The sequence below is a fragment of the Mustelus asterias genome, chromosome 5 (genome assembly GCF_964213995.1).
Source record: "Mustelus asterias chromosome 5, sMusAst1.hap1.1, whole genome shotgun sequence".
NCBI classification, from domain to species: domain Eukaryota; kingdom Metazoa; phylum Chordata; class Chondrichthyes; order Carcharhiniformes; family Triakidae; genus Mustelus; species Mustelus asterias.
Window position 1 is genome coordinate 115,544,924 of NC_135805.1, and position 18,375 is coordinate 115,563,298.

Sequence of the window (18,375 nt, forward strand, 5' to 3'; positions counted from 1 at the left end):
GTAGTTTTGGACTTGGAATGTGCCAGTCTGCAACACTCGGCCGAGGACTATTCTTTGCACTGGAAGATCAACAAGTTTTGGGCAGAAAGAGCGTCTTTCACCAAGTTAATGATCCTCCAGCAACATCTGATGTTAGTCATGGAGTGGGTCCCTGAGAACAGACCGTAGAGCACTGAGTCCTGCATCACAGAGCTGCTCGGGATGAACCTCGACAAAAACCACCTCATCTCTCTCCAAATCTTCTTTGTAAAGGCACATTCCACAAGGACATGTTCGATTATATCTTCTCCCTCACCCCCATCTGCGCAGCCACTTCGAGGGTGGCATACGGTGGTTCAGATACTCTCGGTGTTCATGAAGGGTCTGACAGGGAATGTCCTTCTCACCAGCAGCCAAGCTGGGCCTTGGTACTTCTTTGAGAGTTCTGATGATGAGGGGTTCTGCCAAATCACACTCAGTCTGCTCAGGGAACCATCCAACAGGATCCACCATTTCATTTTCCCTCTAGGCCTCGAGGACATTATGTGCAGATTACTGCTTGATTGCCCTGTGGTCAAAGGTGTTTCCTGAACAAATGTTTCCATGAGGGACAGGTGATACAGGACAGTCTAACCACTTCCATGACAAGGTGGCCAGATCTATCCTTTGCAAAACTGGGGACAGGTAGAACCTCAGTACACAGTGACACTTGGTATTGATGTACCAAGGATCTACGCACAGCTTGATGTAGCCACACACAAAGATGTCCATCAGGATTAGGGTGGCATTGGGTACATTTTTTTTCCCTTATCCAAAGATCTGTGTATGGTGTCCCTTCGGACGTGATCCATCGTTGACTTCCAAATTAACTTGAAGATGGCTTAGTTGACTGCAAGAGCGCAGGATCGGGGTAAGGGCCAGTCCTGTGCTACATACACCAACCCTGAGAGTACCTCACACCTGATGACCAGATTTCATCCCGCAATGGAGAGGGAGTGTTGCTCCCACATGACCAGTTTCTGCTTCACCTTAGCAATACACTCCTCCCAGTTTTTGGAGCATACTCGAGCCGCTCTGAACCATTTCCTCACCATTTTCAGGTAATCTGACTTGGTGAAGGGGAGAAAGGATCAGTCAGCCCAGTTCCCAAAGAACATGGTCCCAGTCTTGCCACAGTTTACCTTGGCTCCAGAGGCCAATTCAATTTGGCCGCAGACGTTCTGTAGCCTGAACACAAACATCAGGTCTGAGCAGAAGATGGCAACATCATCCAGGTACGGGGAGATTTTGACCTGCATGCCTCCGCTGCCTGAGACCAGATCCTTTCTGATGGACTCAGCAAAAGTTTCTATGCAACACACGAACAGGACAGAGGAGAGAGGGCAGCCCTCCCTGCTGCCAGATTTAATTTGAAAGCTTTCTGATTCCCACCCAGTGATTGAAAGAGTGCTACTGATGTTTGTGCAGAGTAGTTGGATCGAGTTATAGATTCCCTCCCCAAACCCCATTCTGGACATTCAGATGCCATATCGAAAGAGAACCTGGACAACCTGCACTATTCCTTTCAGCTTTACCTTGCCATTGCTCTCCCTATTTAAACCAGTCTCGTGCCCAATTTCTCACCTCTTGCACAATCTTACCAGCTCGCCCTGTCCATTGGCCAGCATCATGAGCTGCGAAGATGCCCCCATAGTGTCTGCAACATCAGGCAATGTTAGACTTCTCACTAGGCTGTAAGTTTGTGAGCCTTGGACTGTGAGCAATATAACCTTTTGCTTTTCATCTGTTGTGATTTCATTAGCTACAAAGAAGTAACGCAGCCTTTCAATATTCTGTCCTCAGTTTTCCACTTCTGGGCCAAATGATTCAATCTTTCCAATCAAAGGCATTTTAATGTTCTTATGTACCTTGCCTCTTCATAGTTTTGACGCTCAACTCGCTTCCCCCTCTAGCTACACACTGCAATCCCTAATAACGATTGAAAGTTTTTCCTCATCGACAGTGTAATAGATTGGGGCTCAAAGTATAAAAGGGTTTACTATCAATGATAAATAGTTATTTACAAACAAGTGTCTGAAAGAACTAAATATGCAACTACTCTCCATTCCTCCCTGGCTCCAACTGAGGATCCTTCCTGACCCGGGACATGCGCTCTTACACCCGATTGGCTTGACTTCCCGCCTTGACATACGTAGGGTCCGGATCAATCACGTGGCCCTCAGGGATTTCCCATTTAAAGGGGCCTTGCGACCACAATAAAGATGAAAGACTTGCCTTAAAATGGCGTGTTTCAGGATCTCCAAATGTTTTGAAAGTGCTTTACAGCCAATAAAGTGTTTTTGAAATGCAGTCATTGTTGTGATGTAAGAATAGTAGCAACCAGTTTGTTCCCACAAGCAATGTGATAACGGCCATGTAAATCTGTTTTTTGTGATGTTGATTGAGGGACAAATATTGGGTAGAACACTAGGCCTAACTCAAACAAAAACATAAAAATGCTGGAAAATCTCAGGTCTGACAGCATCAGTGGAGAGAGAATTTGAGTGTAGATGACATTTTGTTTGCGTTTATCACAAGGCCTAACTCCCCTGCTCTTCTTCAAACTAGTACCCATGGCATTTTTTACAACCACCTGGGAGAGCAGGTGAAAGGCACTGCCTCCTATAGAGCAAGACATCCTGGAGTGACACTGGAGTGTCAGCCAAGAGTTTTGTGTTCCAGTCTCTGAAGCATGACTTGTGCACACAACTTTCTGACTCAGTGTTGAGAGTACTAACAATTGAGCCAAGGTTGATACCTAAATGACTCATAGATGCAGGTGCATGAAAATAAAAGTTGTACCGACATAATGAAATTAGTAGGTTGTAGGAACTAATAATAGTGAAATTCGCAGGGTGTTACAAATTATATCTCACAATCCCTGTCATCCTGCAGAAAGACATTTGTATGGACTATTTCACCCTGTTTCAAAGGCACAATTATCACATGTCCACAGATTATATATTTTGAGAACCCCCCCCCAAAACAAACCATCTGATAAAATAACATTTGTTCAGGAGAGAGACTACAGAAGATGCCAAAGCAAAATCCTGTTGATGAAGGAAATCTGAAATATACATAGAAAATGCTGGGCCAGAATTTTCAGCTGACAGGGTTTCTTACTCTGTCCCTGAAGAGTCAGAGGGATACATGATATGTTCCTTGAAAGGTCATTGACCTGAAACCTTAACTCTATTTCTCTCCACAGATGCTACCAGATCCAGCAATGGAGGATATATTGTCTTGAAAGCAATGCAGTGAAGGTTCATTAGCTTTAGTTGTGAGATGAAAGGGTTGTCGTCTTATGAGAGGTTGAGTGGCATAAGTCTATGTTGCCTGGTAGTTAGGAGCATGAGAGGTGATCTCATTGAAATGTACAAGATTCTATGAAGTCTTGATATGATTGAAGCTGAGAGGTTGTTTCCCCTAGCTGGGGAATCTATGGCTACCACCATAAAGGGTCAATCAGTTAAGGCTGAAGTCTAGAGGAATTTGGTCACTAGTGTTGTGAATGCTTTGAATTCCCCAGCCCAGATGGCTGTGGATCCTCAGTTGTTGAGTATATGAAATCAATAGATTTGACTCAAGTGAAGAGGTGCAGTTGAGGTCAAAGAGCTGTCATGAACTTATTAACTGGCTCCACAGGTTTGGGGGCTGACTCTTAGGAACATAAAACCACATAAAATAGGAGCAGGAGGAGGCCATTTGATCCTTTGAGCTTCGCCGTTCATTATGATCATGGCCGATCATCCAACTCAATAACATGATTCCGCCTTCCCCCCCTCTCCTTTGATTCTTTCCACCCCAACAGCTGTAACTAACTCCTTCTTGAAAACATACAATGATATCGCCTCAACTGCTTTCTGTGGTAGTAAATTCCACAGGCGTCTTATGGGTGAAGATATTTCTCCTTGGCTCAATCCTAAAAGGGTTACCCCATACCCTTAGACTGTGACCCCTGATTCTGGACTCCTCCATCATGGGAACTTTTTCCTGCATCTACCCTGCCTAATCCTGTTAATGTTTTATAGGTTTCTATGAGATCACATGAGATTAGGGGAAATTATCTTAGATAGAGGATTGGTTAACCAATAGAAAATAGAGGGACAGGATAAATGGGTCACTGACCTGAAACATTTCCTCTGGTTCTTTCACTTCAGATACTGCCCGACCTGCTGAGCATTCCAGTATTTTCTGTTTTGTTTTCAGATTTGCAATATCCTTAGTAACTTGCTCTTGTGTCAGAAAGGCTCTGTTTATCATTCTGGGCATGTTACCAGAAGTTAATTCAGTATGAATGCGAATGAAGACACATTTGAAGACACAGGGAGTTGTGAATCACAGATTCCTAAATTACAGAGGCTTAAAAAAAGCTCAAGTTAAAGATTGGAATATACCTAAAATATCAAGGGTTAGAATTTCCGTTAGGTTGAGTGCAATTTGCCCCAAATTGGCCAAATGAGTGCAAAATATAAGGAACCCGAGCACTTGGTGTAAATGAAGTTTCCGCAACTTTAACATTGGTTTTTGTGCTTGAAGCCAGTCCTGTCCACAAAACTGATCACACCCCCAGATCAATTCATCATCATTGGGAGTTCTGCCAATTACATTATTTACATTTGAGAAAATGCTTTAAGCTTTTTTTAAGCACAAGGGCACTTTCAAAAGTTTTGGTTTTTATTTTAAAACCTATTTAATTCACTAAGAAACTGACTGCTTTACACCAATGTACTTCCTAAATCAAGTGACTCACTGTTGGTGGATCAGACACAGATTAAAATGCTTATTTTTTGCTAATAAAAGCATTTTCCACTGTATTAATGAAATTGCACTAGTTTACCTTGGTTAAATATAATGAGGAATATGTTTGAATGCAAAGTAAATAAAATAAATGATTGTGCTCTAAAGCACTGCCCAATTGCAATGATTCATGGAAGATTTTACAATTTTTTGCATGCAAAGCAGAAACGTGAACCTCATCAGAAAAGTAACGCAATTTTGAGTGCAATTTTCATCTGGATTGTCAGTTGCAGCCAGAATGGAAAATTGTATCCTGATATGTACCTTTATTTGTTAATATTATCAAAAAGTTACAAGTTAATCATGAAAGAGAAAGCAAAATAATCTCTTGAGCAGTGATTATATTTGGTTCCAATTGGAAACCTCAAAAATCTTAATAAGTAAGCCATTCAAGTAACTTCAGAAGGTTATGGATCAAGAAAAGGCCATTTGGCCCATCAAGCTTGTCACTTCCGCAGCTAATTTATAATCTCCTCTGCTATAGACTACTCTGTGCATGTAATCTCATGAAGGAAAGCTCTGTATAAATACTGCCTGATCTCTAAAGGTAATCGAGCAAAGCTCTAGGATAATCATCCATCCTCACATTTCCACAATACAACTTCGACCTCTGGACCTCCATTGCCAATAATTTCCCTCCCCTGGCTCTGGTAGCTCTTTGTAGAATCAATTAAAAAGAAAATTAATTGCACTTCCTGTTGGTCTAAATCGAAGAAAACCTGCTTATAGGCATCACCTGATACCCCATCCCAATCTCTAATTTTTTGGTCTTTTCTACATTAAAAATTAAATATTGTGAAAACTGATGCCATTTGTTTTTGGTCCTCATTCCGAACACTGTCTCCTAGCTACTGACTCCATCCCTCTCCCTGGCAGGAGTCTGAATCTAAATTAGGCTGTTTGCAATCTTGGTGCCGAGATGAGCTTCCAACTTCAGTCATGCCATCGCCAAGAAGACTTACTCACGCCTGTAAAATTGTCCAACTTCGCCCTGTCTGAGCTCACCGATTGCTGCAACCCTCATTCATGCCTTCATTACCTCTAGACTTGACTATTTCAATGCACTCCTGATTGGTCTCCCACAATCCTTGCTCTGTAAACTTGAGGTCATCCAAAACTCTACTGCCACATCTTACTTTGCACCAAGTCCCATTTTCCTATCACTCCTACAGTCTGACCTACAACACTTCCCTGATCAAGCAAAATTTTGATTTTAAAAATCTCCTTGTTTTCAGATCCCTTTATGGCTTCATCCCTCCCTATACCTGTAAACTCGTCCAGCAGCACAATCCATTGAGAAATCTGTGTTCCTCTAATAATGGCCTCTTGTACATTCCCAGGAATAATGGCTGCACCATCAGGGCCATGCCTTCAGCTGCCTAAGTCCCAAGCTCCAGAATACCCTCCCTGCACCTCTCTACCTCGCTGACACTAGGCCAAATCCACCTCATGGACCAAGCTTTTTATCATCTGATCTCATACCTCCTTATGGTGTCATACTTTGTTTAGTAATGACACTTTTTCTGATTTGATTTGATTTATTATTGTCACATCTATTAGTATACAGTGAAAAGTATTGTTTCTTGTGCGCTATACAGACAAAACATACTGTACATAGGGAAGGAAAGGAGAGAGTGCAGAATGTAGTGTTACAGACATAGCTGGGGTGCAGAGAAAGATCAACTGCGAGATGCCATGGGATGTTTTGTTACATTAAAGGCACTCTGTAAATATAAGTTGTTTTTGTTTTCTAATGGTGATTTCTCAATTGTTTGGTGCCATCTGTGCCAATTGGGTATTTATTATACACACTCATTCTGTTGGAAACACTTTTGGCTTTGTTGAGAATCCCACCCCAGCAAAGTCCAGTGTAAACAGCCATTCCCTTGAGCGCCTGATGGAGATCACAGCAAACCTATGAAGTATCTTTGAAATGTCTTCATAGCAGTGTAGCTTCCAACTGCAGATCTGATTTGTTTTCCATCTTCAGTGGAGAAAATTCACCTTCCACTATTTCTTTCACTGCAAGCCTGGAATGATGGTGGTTTGTTGCAGTGTTAATGTAAGCCTACTTGTGACACTAATAAACTTAAAACTATAGGCACGACTGAGAAGTAGCAAATAATAACCATCAAAAATGATTGCAAATTACTCTCAAGAAAGATAATACATTTCAAGTGCTTATTCCAAACAATGACATCTTGTACCCGAAGGATCAAAAGGAGCACTGAAATGTGACATGGTTTGCCTTCTTTAGGGCAGAAGAAGTAGGGGGGAATTTTGAGCCCGTGTTTGCCATCCAAGTGAATGCCAGTGGAGGCTCAAGATTTGGAAATTGCAGTACTCACCGGCGAGAACGCAATTTCAGATTTTCCTTGCCCCTTGCTGACGATGTTAGCAGTTTCATGCCCATAACAGGTATTAACCTGTTTGACATTCATTTGAATAGATTTAAATGTTAACCCACACCCCCCCCACCAGATATTGACACCGTGCCAATGCCACGTGACATTGGCACAGTTTACAACAGGGTCACACAGATGTGAACCGTTGTCGGGGTCTCCCTGGGGGTGTAATGGTAAGTATAGTCACTGAGGGAGAGGGGCATGACCAGACAGAGCCCTGGCCATGCCCTTTGGTACAAGTTGGCATTGCCAGGTTGGTACCATGCCCATTCTAACCTGGCAGTGTAAACATGACAATGCCAACTTGTGCCAAGGGACGGGCCCCAGTGGGAGTCCAATGGAGAAGAGGGATGGGGGAGAAGGGGCCAATGATCGAGGGGGAATAGAAGGGACCATTAATCAGTGGGGCGGGGGGAGAGCGGACCGATGATTGGAGGAGGTGGGAAGAATAGGTCGATGATTGAAGGAGGATATGAGGAAATAGTCCGATTATCGGATGGAGGGGGGGCAGTGGTAGAAGGAGCCAACCCCAATCAGGGGTTGGGAGGGGAGCTCCTGAGACCTCTGTGGTGGGCTGAGGGTGGGAGATTTACTCGTTATGATCGGGATGCCCTTTAAAAATGGCATGCCCTGATCTCTCTGCAACCAAGTTTTGCTGATGTGCTTAGGCCCTGCACCCGCTGAATGAGGCTGGGAAACACTCCTGAATGAGGCTGGGAAACACTCCCTCTTGATTTATTTTACCAGAGTGTCGTTAGATCTGAAGAGAAAACCGGCTGGTTTCTCTGGAGAGAAACACACTGGTTTTCTCACTGAAAACAACACTGCCATTTTTTGGTAAGACCTGTTGCTTCCACTTAAAGGAACAGCAACTCCATCAAAACATGTTTCAAAAGCAAATTTTGATTTGACCTGCACACAACATAATGCACATTCATGCTTCATTTCTGTGTGACATTTTGCAAATAAAACAAACACACTGCTTTTTGTCAAACCAAACATACAAGAATGTTGTTTCACATTTTTTCTTGACACCATTGTGTAAATGTGCAATGGATGGCAAGAGTTCTGGTTGTTTTCCTTTCTGTTTTAGTTTAATATACAGCAATTTAAAAGTTCTGGATTGTCCGTTATATGATAAATGATTTTATCTGATACTATTGTATTAAACTATGTGTGAAATTTGGCAAAATGTTAGCAGCATTTCTCTGTCAACTTTTTCCAAAATATCCAGATGATCACACAGGTTTTTATGCTGGTTAGGGACAGGGATGCTTAACAGTTTGGACATAAAACATTCCAAGGTCAGATATTGCAAAGTTCAGGAACTTTTACTTTTAAAAACTCCAGTCAACAGCAACTGCGGATTCACTTGCCATTGGATGCTATTAGTATCTGCTGCATTTCACACTGTTTCACGCAGGTTGAAAGTGTATACTGGGTCTGAAATATTAAACAGAGGAGAAATCTCTCCAATCTGTCTCTCGATGTGTCTCAGTCCCAATCTCAAAAGAGAATCACTGACTGCTTCATGCCAATTAGTACCAGTGTTATGTTCCCATATCCATTAGAAACTGGGTTATTGATGCCCCAAAATCCACAAAGAAACCTGTAGGTTGCTCACAGCTAGAGGAGATAATCACTCAATCAATCAGGGTTAAGCTCGAGCTTGTGACCCTAGGGGTGAAAGGACCGTGTATTTGAATTCCAACTCCTTTCAGGAAGAAGGCCTTTGTAAATTTTAAATGCTGCTTATTCTCTTTTTCTTTTTCTCCCCAGTTTCCTTCTTTAGCCACTCTCTGAAAGGTACTAACTCACTGCTGGTTTACAGTTATACAGTCATAAGTTTCGATTCTATGAAAATTTCTGGATGTATGTCTTCAGTATGACTGAGGGTCGTGTGAACCAAAGGAAATAAAGTTAGAGGTTTTTCTTTTGGTTATTCCAGCCTCTGTCTTATTGCTGTGCCATTTTTACTACTTCATGGAAATAACGCACACTGTGTAATTTCTTCAAATGTAGTGAGTGAAATGGCTATTTATTCTTCTTTTCTTTTTTGTGCTACTGACTGCTTGTACCCCTGTGCATGCATTTACAATTCACAATCAGGTACTCTCTGCATACCAGGCCTCAGACTAAAAGGCACCTTATTAGGGCTCCCCACTAGCAGCTGGCACACTGGTTGCTGTGCATGTAATTGGGAGTTAGTTCAGTGAGCATCAGGAGTAAACAGCTCTCAGCATCCTGTCGCTATATCCTGAGAACTGCAGGTAATTGGCTCTCAATTTACCATGTTGCATGTGAATAATATATTCCCTGGTGCAATATCTTATTGCTATTTACAATAAGTACATAAGAACATTCCAGAATCACAACTGAAAAAGGGAAATGATTTGGTTACGTTGGCCTCTGTTGGCTTGATATCATTGTAATTGTGCTTGGGGTGTACAGGTGCAGATAGAGAGTAGGAGAATATTTGTTGCTTGGTTACCAGCAACTTAAAAGACAGAAAGCATCAAATATGTATGCCAAGCTACTGTGTTAGAAATACCAATTGATTGATTAGAACTGAATTAGATTTATCCTATTGTTTGTGCAGCAGTGGCAAAGAAATGTAAGCAATCAAAATTTATCAAGCATTCGTATTTAAAGAGTAAAATCATTCCCTTCTTTCTAAAAATGTTGCATGTGAAAAGTGTATGAAGTATTTGCAAGGGAAGCACACTGCTATAGTTAATGCACCGACACTTGGCTGCCAGCAGACTTGTCTAACACCCTTTAAGTAAAGGGAATCTATGAAAGTCGGTGATTTAGAATCAAAGAATCCCTACAATACAGAGGTGGCCATTCGATCCATTGAGTATGCACTGACTCTCCAATAGAGCATCCCATCCAGGTCCTGTCCCCGTAATTCCACATATTTACCCTGCCAATCCACCTAATCTACAAATCCTGAGATACTAAGGGACAATTTTGCATGGCCAGTCCGTCAAACCTGCATAACTTTGGACTGTGGGAGAAAACCGGAGCACCCGGAGGAAATGCACACAGACACGGAGAATGTACAAACTCCACACAGACAGTCACCCAAGGCCAGAAATGAACCTTGGTCTCTGGTGCTGTGAGGCAGCAGTGCTAACCACTGTGCCACCGTACCGCACAGAAGCACTTCATTATTTATGTGACATTACTTGTAACTCCCACCATACTGCCTAGGTTTGCAAAATCCGATGAACTGTCCAGGCTTGGGACAATTCACACCTCTTTAACCTGTGATTAGCTCTCTCTCCACTCACATTGTCCTTACCTGTAAAGACTTGATTACCGTAAAGACTCGCATTCCAACCATTCTTCACATTCCAATGTGTAATTATCTTGCCTTTGCCTATATATGCTGTGTTTGTGAACTAACCTTCACTCACCTGATGAAGGAGCAGCGCTCCAAAAGCTCATGATTCCCGGTAAACCTGCTGGACTTTAACCTGGTGTTGTGAGACTTCTTACTGCAATCAGATCATGGCTGATCTCTTCCTGGTCTCAAAATCATCTCCCCACCTGTTCCCCATATCCCTTTCTTCATTAGAAATATATCTATCTCCTTCTTGAAACCATTCAACGATTCAGACTCCACCGTGCTGTAGGGCAGCGAGTTCCACAAATTCACCACTTTCTGCAAGAAATAGTTCCTCCTCATCTCAGTTTTAAATCTACCGCCTCTCAACCTATACCTGTAACATCCTTTTCAAAGTTGTCCCATTACAGGAAACATTTGGTCTACATTTACTTTATCAATTCCTTTTAAAATTTTATATACCTTGATCATATCCCCTCTCATCCTTCTAAGCTCTAGCAAGTATAAGCCCAAACTGTTTAATCTCTCTTCATGCTTCAAGTCTTTCATCCCTGGAATCAATCTGGTGAACCTCCTCTGAACTGCCTCTATTGCCACTACATCCTTCCTCAAATAAGGAGAGCAAAACTGGACACAATACTCCAGATGTGGTCTCACCAACACCCTATACAATTGCAATAAAACTTGTCTACTTTTATTCTCCAGTCCCTTTGCAATAAATGCCAATATCCCATTTGCCTTTTTAATTAAATGCTGCACCTGCATACCTTTCTGCGATTCATGAACATAGACACTCAGATCCCTCTGCCCAGACACATTTTGAATCTGCTTTCCATTTAGGTAATAATTTGCTTTTTTTTCCTGCAAAAATGGTCAACCTCACACTTCAGTATTCTACAAAAGAATCCCCACTTTTTCATTATAATGATATTTGTCTTCCAAAAAAAAATAGATCAGGAATACATGGCAATACTGAACAAACATGGGTGTGCCCTCTAATCTATTGTAGTCTATTGTCTAACTGTCGTCCTTGTTCTCTGAAATATGGAAGCAAATCAGGGGCAGCGTAGATCAGGAAGAAGGAAACACTCCTCCTGGCTCCACATTCAGCTCAGTAAATTCAAAAATTGCCCATTGGTCGCAGATAGACCCAAAGGCTTGATTTTTGTGAGTGCAATCGGTGCCAGCTACCTCAGTGCAAATCACGACCTCAAACCGACATTAGGCCCCTTACTTTCACATGCACAAGACCTTATGGCCATTTCAGGCCTGGCTGCTGTACAACTGTCCTCTTCTTATCCCGGTATGATACATGGTGCACCAGACATAAAGAAAATATATAATGTAACCTCATTCAGCATTTCATGCATGCCCTCGCCTGTATTGCAAAAGGTCCCATTTCTAGTCTCATAGAATAGTTAAAGCAGAGAAGGAGGCCATTTGGCCCATCAGGTCCAAAGAGCAACACAACTAATTCCACCCGCCCCACTATTTCCCTTGCTAATTTCTTCCCTTCAGATAATTATCAATTCCCTTTTGAAAGCTACAAATTGAACTGCCTCTACCTTAGGAAGTGGATTCAAGATCCTGATTGCACACTGTGTAAAAATGTTTCTCATTGTGTTGCCTTTGGTTCTTTTGCCATTATCCTTAAATCAATGTCTTCTGATTCTCGACCCTTCCAGCTCATTCAGACACTTATAGGAGGCGATTCTCCCAGCCCGCTGCGCTGCTCAAGTGGAGGCTATTTAGCGGGTTTCCCCCTGGGTGCCACGGTCTCCGTGAGTCTCCGGCCGCCAGATTTCCGGCGCCGCCTATTCCACGGCAGAATTTGGCGTGGAGCTGTATAATTTATGGAGATGAGCATTAGCACCCCATTAGCGGGCTCAGGACTGAAGACTCTGGGCCCGCTAGTGTTCCCACCACCCCCCCGCCCACCCCCAGCCAGGAGTGGTTCACTCCAGCGGGGTTTACAATAGCTCCCCACTTGCGGGAAGCTAGTGGCCCAACCTCACTGGAGTGAAGGGGGCCATCAATGCCCCCCAGGAGGTCAGGGTAAGGGCATTACCCTGGGCATTACCAGCTTGGCAGTGCCAGTGGGCCAGACTGGCTAAGGGGCAAAGTGGCACTGCCCAAGGGGGCACATTGGCACTACCCACCGGGCATCAGGCAGTGCCAAGAGGGTGGGGTCAGAGAGGGGGCGGGTACCCTAGTGGCGAGGCCTCTATGGGGGGGGGGGGCGATCGGTGGGGGGTCCGCTGCCACCTGCACTCGGCCGAGGTGACAGAGATAGGGAGGCCAGCAATTGAAGCTGGCCATCGGAGTGCGTGGTCGTGACTGTGGCGGGGTGAGGTTGTCAGGCCTGTCCTTGGGGGAGAGGCCCAGATCGGAAGATTGGGAGTGCCAGTGGGGGGAGGGGCAGTGGGTGGTCAGGGCTGGCCGGGGGGGGGCAGCAATCGAGAGGCTGGTAGTGCGGGGCTACTGCACATGTGCTAATCTCCGCACTGATATATCAGCGCATGTGCAGTGGCCCACTCTGTGCTATGCTGCCGACCTTGCCAGCGGATTACAAAAAATTAGTGTTTGCTGGCTGTAGGCCTGCACATTCCACCAACCTATCTATTTTCTGCATGTAATATCACTTCCTTGCTTTCAAGAGTTTGTATTCTTTAAGCGTTGGGATAGTTCTACATGCACAAACATTATTATGCACAGAAAACATTATTCTTATGTCTACCACAATCTAGTCTAATTGCATTGCTCTTCTGCAGCCTCAGGAGAGTGCTTATTCCAACTATCTAACTGAGCTTCCCACCAGTACTGCATTTCGTTTATGGTTTTGGAATTAGTAACAATCCCTGCCTCATTCTTGAAGCCTTTCTTCCATTTATTTCTTTTAAATGATGTTATCTTGCCAGTGGTCTGAATAAGGTGTAGAAAAATGAGTCGGCTTAATGCTTTCAGGCTGTCAACATATTAGTTTTCTTTTCCTCTGGTCATCTAGTCTTAAACTCAGAGCTGTGGACATTGGACCCGTTCTAGGCGATCTCACAATTGCAAACTGTAAATCTTAACTGTCCACTTATTCTGTTAAACACAGAAAACTGCACCCGTCATTGTACTTTAGGAGAAAGACATTCAGCAGGAATATGTTCTCCTTTTCTTTCAATGGCCTGAATGTTACCTTACAGGAACATGTGGGTTTGGAAGTAGGCGAGGTGTTCAAAGCCAGGAAATTGACAGCATATCGAGAATGTGTCAACTTCTGTATTTAACTGCAGTGCATTAGATTCTATGTGAACAAGACCTCGAGGTGGTTTGTCAATTTCAATATGTTAATCTCTCTCAATATTAATGTAGCTTTTGCAATTTAACCGTGGATCTATGGATTTCCTGGTCTTCCTGGATCTTGCCAGTGAAAGCAAGGCAAGATTATTGGCAATTGAGGGGCTGAAGTTATGAGACAGAAATATGCCAATATGTATTGAAATCTCTTGCTGCTTTCTCACCCATCTGTGTGGAAGACTTTGTTCACAGTATTTGTGCTGAGAGGTTATTTTCGCAGTTTGAGGTTTGTACATTTGATCTCCTCATTGAAGCTCTGATCTGTTGGGTACCGCTTACAGTATTCTACTTTGAGTCTCGGATAGGGGCCAAGGTGTCCTGCAGCGTTAAGCAGCAATAGCCACTCCTCACAGACCTGAAGCTCCACAGGGAAGAGGGAAGCAGCGGGTGGGTGTAGCTCACAAGAGGCCATACACACAGAGGGCCTCCAGGCATATAATCAGCTCCCTCAAAATGTTGGAACACCAGTCTCTCTGGAGACTCAGAGTCTCATGTCAGACAGTTGCAACCTGCTGGAACAGGATCTGCTGCCGAGTGCACTCTGTGGCCGAGCATAACCATTGGCTGCCAAAGTCAGCACTGCTCTTAACTTGTTTGCCCCTGGCTCCTGCCAGGGCTGTGCGAGAGACATTTGCAGGATCTCACAATAGGAGTCAATGAATGCATGAGACAGGTGACTGATGGATTGTTGGTTAGGAAAGGCAAATCTGCCAGTTTTTTCCATTTATAATGTCAGCAGCCCTAAATGACATCATATTGACACAGAATGTCCTGATATTCACCCACATGATGACTAAAGTATTCCTAGATCACACATGAGTATTTACCACCCACAAGGCCTTCCACTTGCTCAATATTTGGCTGGTGTGCAGCCACAAGATGATGTTTGTGTGGTTGACTGCAAACTTCCCAGTTCAAAATCCCTAATCTCTTCATGCTGCAACTTCAACTTACCAGCTGGCTGCTTGGAGACGAGGGACATCCACGTAAAATATAGCTGACGACCGGCAAGCCATGAAGTCCAGGAGCAATACAATGAACACAATATCACAACCACATGTGTCACTGAGCAAGCCATCAGCATGCTGAAGATGTGCTTCAGGTGCCAAGGTAAACATGGAGGTGTCTTGCCATATGCACTAAATGTGGTATTGAGATTGATCTTGGTTTGCTGTGCCCTGAACAACATTACATAGCAGCAAGATTTGAAGCTGCGGAGGAACAAGATGCAGAACACACTGCCTCATCAGAACATTCCAAGGAAGAGGAGGCAGAATGTGATATGGCCAATGTCACATGTCCTCACTTAGGATTTCACTTAGGATCCATCAGTCTACCCATCTGACAATTATATGCAAAAGCCACTTCCACCCTCGTTTTCCCTATTACAGGGTAGCCCTGTAAACTATCAAACACCCATTTCACAGTCCCCCAACCCCACCGCCCCATCCCCATTGTTTGACATCAAATCATCACTTACCATTCATCACTTACCATTTATCACTTACCATTTATCACTTGCCAGGAAGCATTTCTACATAGTGCAACCTGGCTTATGAAGAGAGACTGAGTAGACTAGGGCTATAATCATTGGAATTCAGAAGAATGAGGGGAGATCTTATCGAAACATATAAGATTATGAGGGGAATAGGTAATGTAGAAGCAGGGAGGTTGTTTCCATTGGCAGGTAAAACTAGAACTCTAGGGGGTATGGCCTCAAAATAAGGGGAAGCAGATTTAGGACTGAGTTGAAGAGGAACTTCTTCACACAAGAAGTGAATCTGTGGAATTCCCTGCCCAGCGAAGCAGTTGAGGCTACCTTATTGAATGTTTTTAAGGCAAGGATAGATAAATTTTTGAACAGTAAAGGAATTAAGGTTTATGGTGAGCGGGTGGGCAAGTGGGGCTGAGTCCACAAAAAGATCAGCCATGATCTTATTGAATGACAGAGCAGGCTTTAGGGACCAGATGGCCTACTCCTGCTTCTCGTTCTTATGTAACCAAAAATAGGCCATCACGGGGAAGTGGTGGAAACAAATAAGATTCACACGGCTCAAAAATAAAATAGAAACTTAACACTCTAATAATGTATAAGAAACCCCATGTAATATACCCTTGTGCAGCTACATATCTTTACTCTTCCTTTCCTTAGCATTTCTACATAGTGCAATCCCTGTGGCTTAAGCAGAGGCTGGCTGCTTCGGTAACATGGACTGCAGTTCAAGAAGACGGCTCACCACCACCTCAAAGGCAATTACGGACGAGCAATAAATGCTCGCCTTGCCAGTAACACTCACTTCCCCATAAATGAATACATATTTAGAAATCCCTGCACTGACTGTTGAACAGCTCTTGGCTAATGCCTCCTGGTTTTTAGAACTCATGAGGGCCTTGCATATACCGTGTAGAAACACACTGCAAAAATGGGAAACAAGGCAGCATGTTGGGTACTGACTGAAGTGGGAGCAACAGGTGAGAAATGGGACTACTCTGAGCCATGTCCTTACCTGCATGGCCCCTTTTACCGTCATCCCACTCATGGCCTACCCACACTTCCCTACTAGCAATAAGCTGGATTACACTTTGCTGCAGTTCAGTGGGGTAAGCAACAGCCAAAGCTACTTACTGCATGCTGAATCCTATTTAAAGTGGCATTCATCGTGTGCAAGCCATTAATGAAAACCTGCAAACACTCCTGAGATCACCTCATTTGATGTTCCATGCAAATGGATAATATTTCCATGGATGAAGTTATCACAAAGGTGCCTTTATCACCAAGACCTGCAGCATCATTCCATTCGTGCTTGAGATGGACTCCTGTGATCTCACAACAAACATGCACATTTGCTGTGGCTGCTTCATTGGATCCTCTTCCCCCGAAGTCCCGTAGCTGTGCCTAACTGAGTGAAGCTTGGAAACTCCCCACAGCTGTACCTATCTCCTCCACAGTGCACTTGTGTTGTGTGAGTCACCAATGAAAATTCAGCTTTCTCTGTAGCCAGTAAGAACTTGAGCCAGGTCTGCCTAAGACCTGTGATGGTGCACCCTCAGGGTGTGTGACTTACTCTGATAAGTTATCATCCTCCTACACCACTTGCTATGGGATGCCTGAAATCCCTGTGGGAGACGAAATACATGAATTAGAACTCTCTGGAATGATTTATTTGAGTGTGCCAATGATCATGTTTCACTTGCTGCTGAAGTTAGATCAACATGACAGAGTGTTGTGTGCATGATGTTTAATTCTATCATCAGATAGCTGAGAGGTCTCCATCTTCCCAACATTGATAGTCCAGTATGATGAGACTCGACAGATGTCCAACACCATCTCCTCTGCCACTGTCTGATGAGAGGTGGCTGGAGGGCAATCTCAGGTTCACTGCCTCTCCCTCATGTTCTGTGCTTTGTTCTGCAAAGAAGGAAAACAAGGACCTATGAGAAATAGTGGCATATTTTGAAGTGCACGTGTTGATGGTGACTATGAGGGAAAGGATGAGGGTGAGTATCATTGATGGATAGACAGGTGGAGATATGAGGAAGTGAGAGGGCTAGGTGTGAGGAGCAATGTGCTGGAATAGGATTGAGTTGGCAGAGTCAGGAGTAGAAGACAAACATCAGGATATGACTGAGTGTGCTACTGTGCTTAGTTTTCAAGCCCTGCTTTAGTGATTAATCTCCCAATTTCAGGAAGCATTGAATCCACGTTTGTGGCACCATACTCCTGCTAACTTCATGGGAAACATCCAGCCATGCTGATTTCATTGATAGGCTTCTTCCTCCCATCGGTAGGGAAAAGTAGCTCCCCACGGGCCCTTACAACATCACATTTTTAAAAAAAATTCATTCATGGGATGTGGGTGTGACTAGCTAGGCCAGAATTTATTGTTCATCCCTAATTGCCCTTGAGAAGGTGTTGGTGAGCTGCCATCTTGAATCGCTGCAATCCCTGTGGTGTAGGTATATCCACAGTGCTGTTAGAGAAGGAGTTCCAGGATTTTGATCCAGTGACAGTGAAGGAATGCTAATATATTTCCAAGTCAGTGTGTTGAGTGGCTTGGAAGGGAGGCATCATTATAACAATACGCAGCTTTTGAATATGTGTATTCCATTCTGTCAATTTGTTTTGCTCTGCTCCCAACTCTAAATGCCATCAAATTTCATGTTTAGAATGTTCCTTTAAATATTGGAGTTGAATTTGGTTCATGGGTGTCATCATCATGCCTGTTAACAGGCCAGGAGTCGTGGGAATAATATGGTCATGCAGTGGGTTAAAAAAACCAATGGAGACATGCTATCCTTATTTCTGTGTTTCCTGCACATGACTAGACACTGAGCTATCTTCTACTAGACATTGACCCATCGACTAGACACTGAGCCATCTTCTCTCAGCCCATCATGAACTTAATATTCTGCCATAAATTATTTTCCTGTGTTTCAATTTCTTTTCGGTAGTCA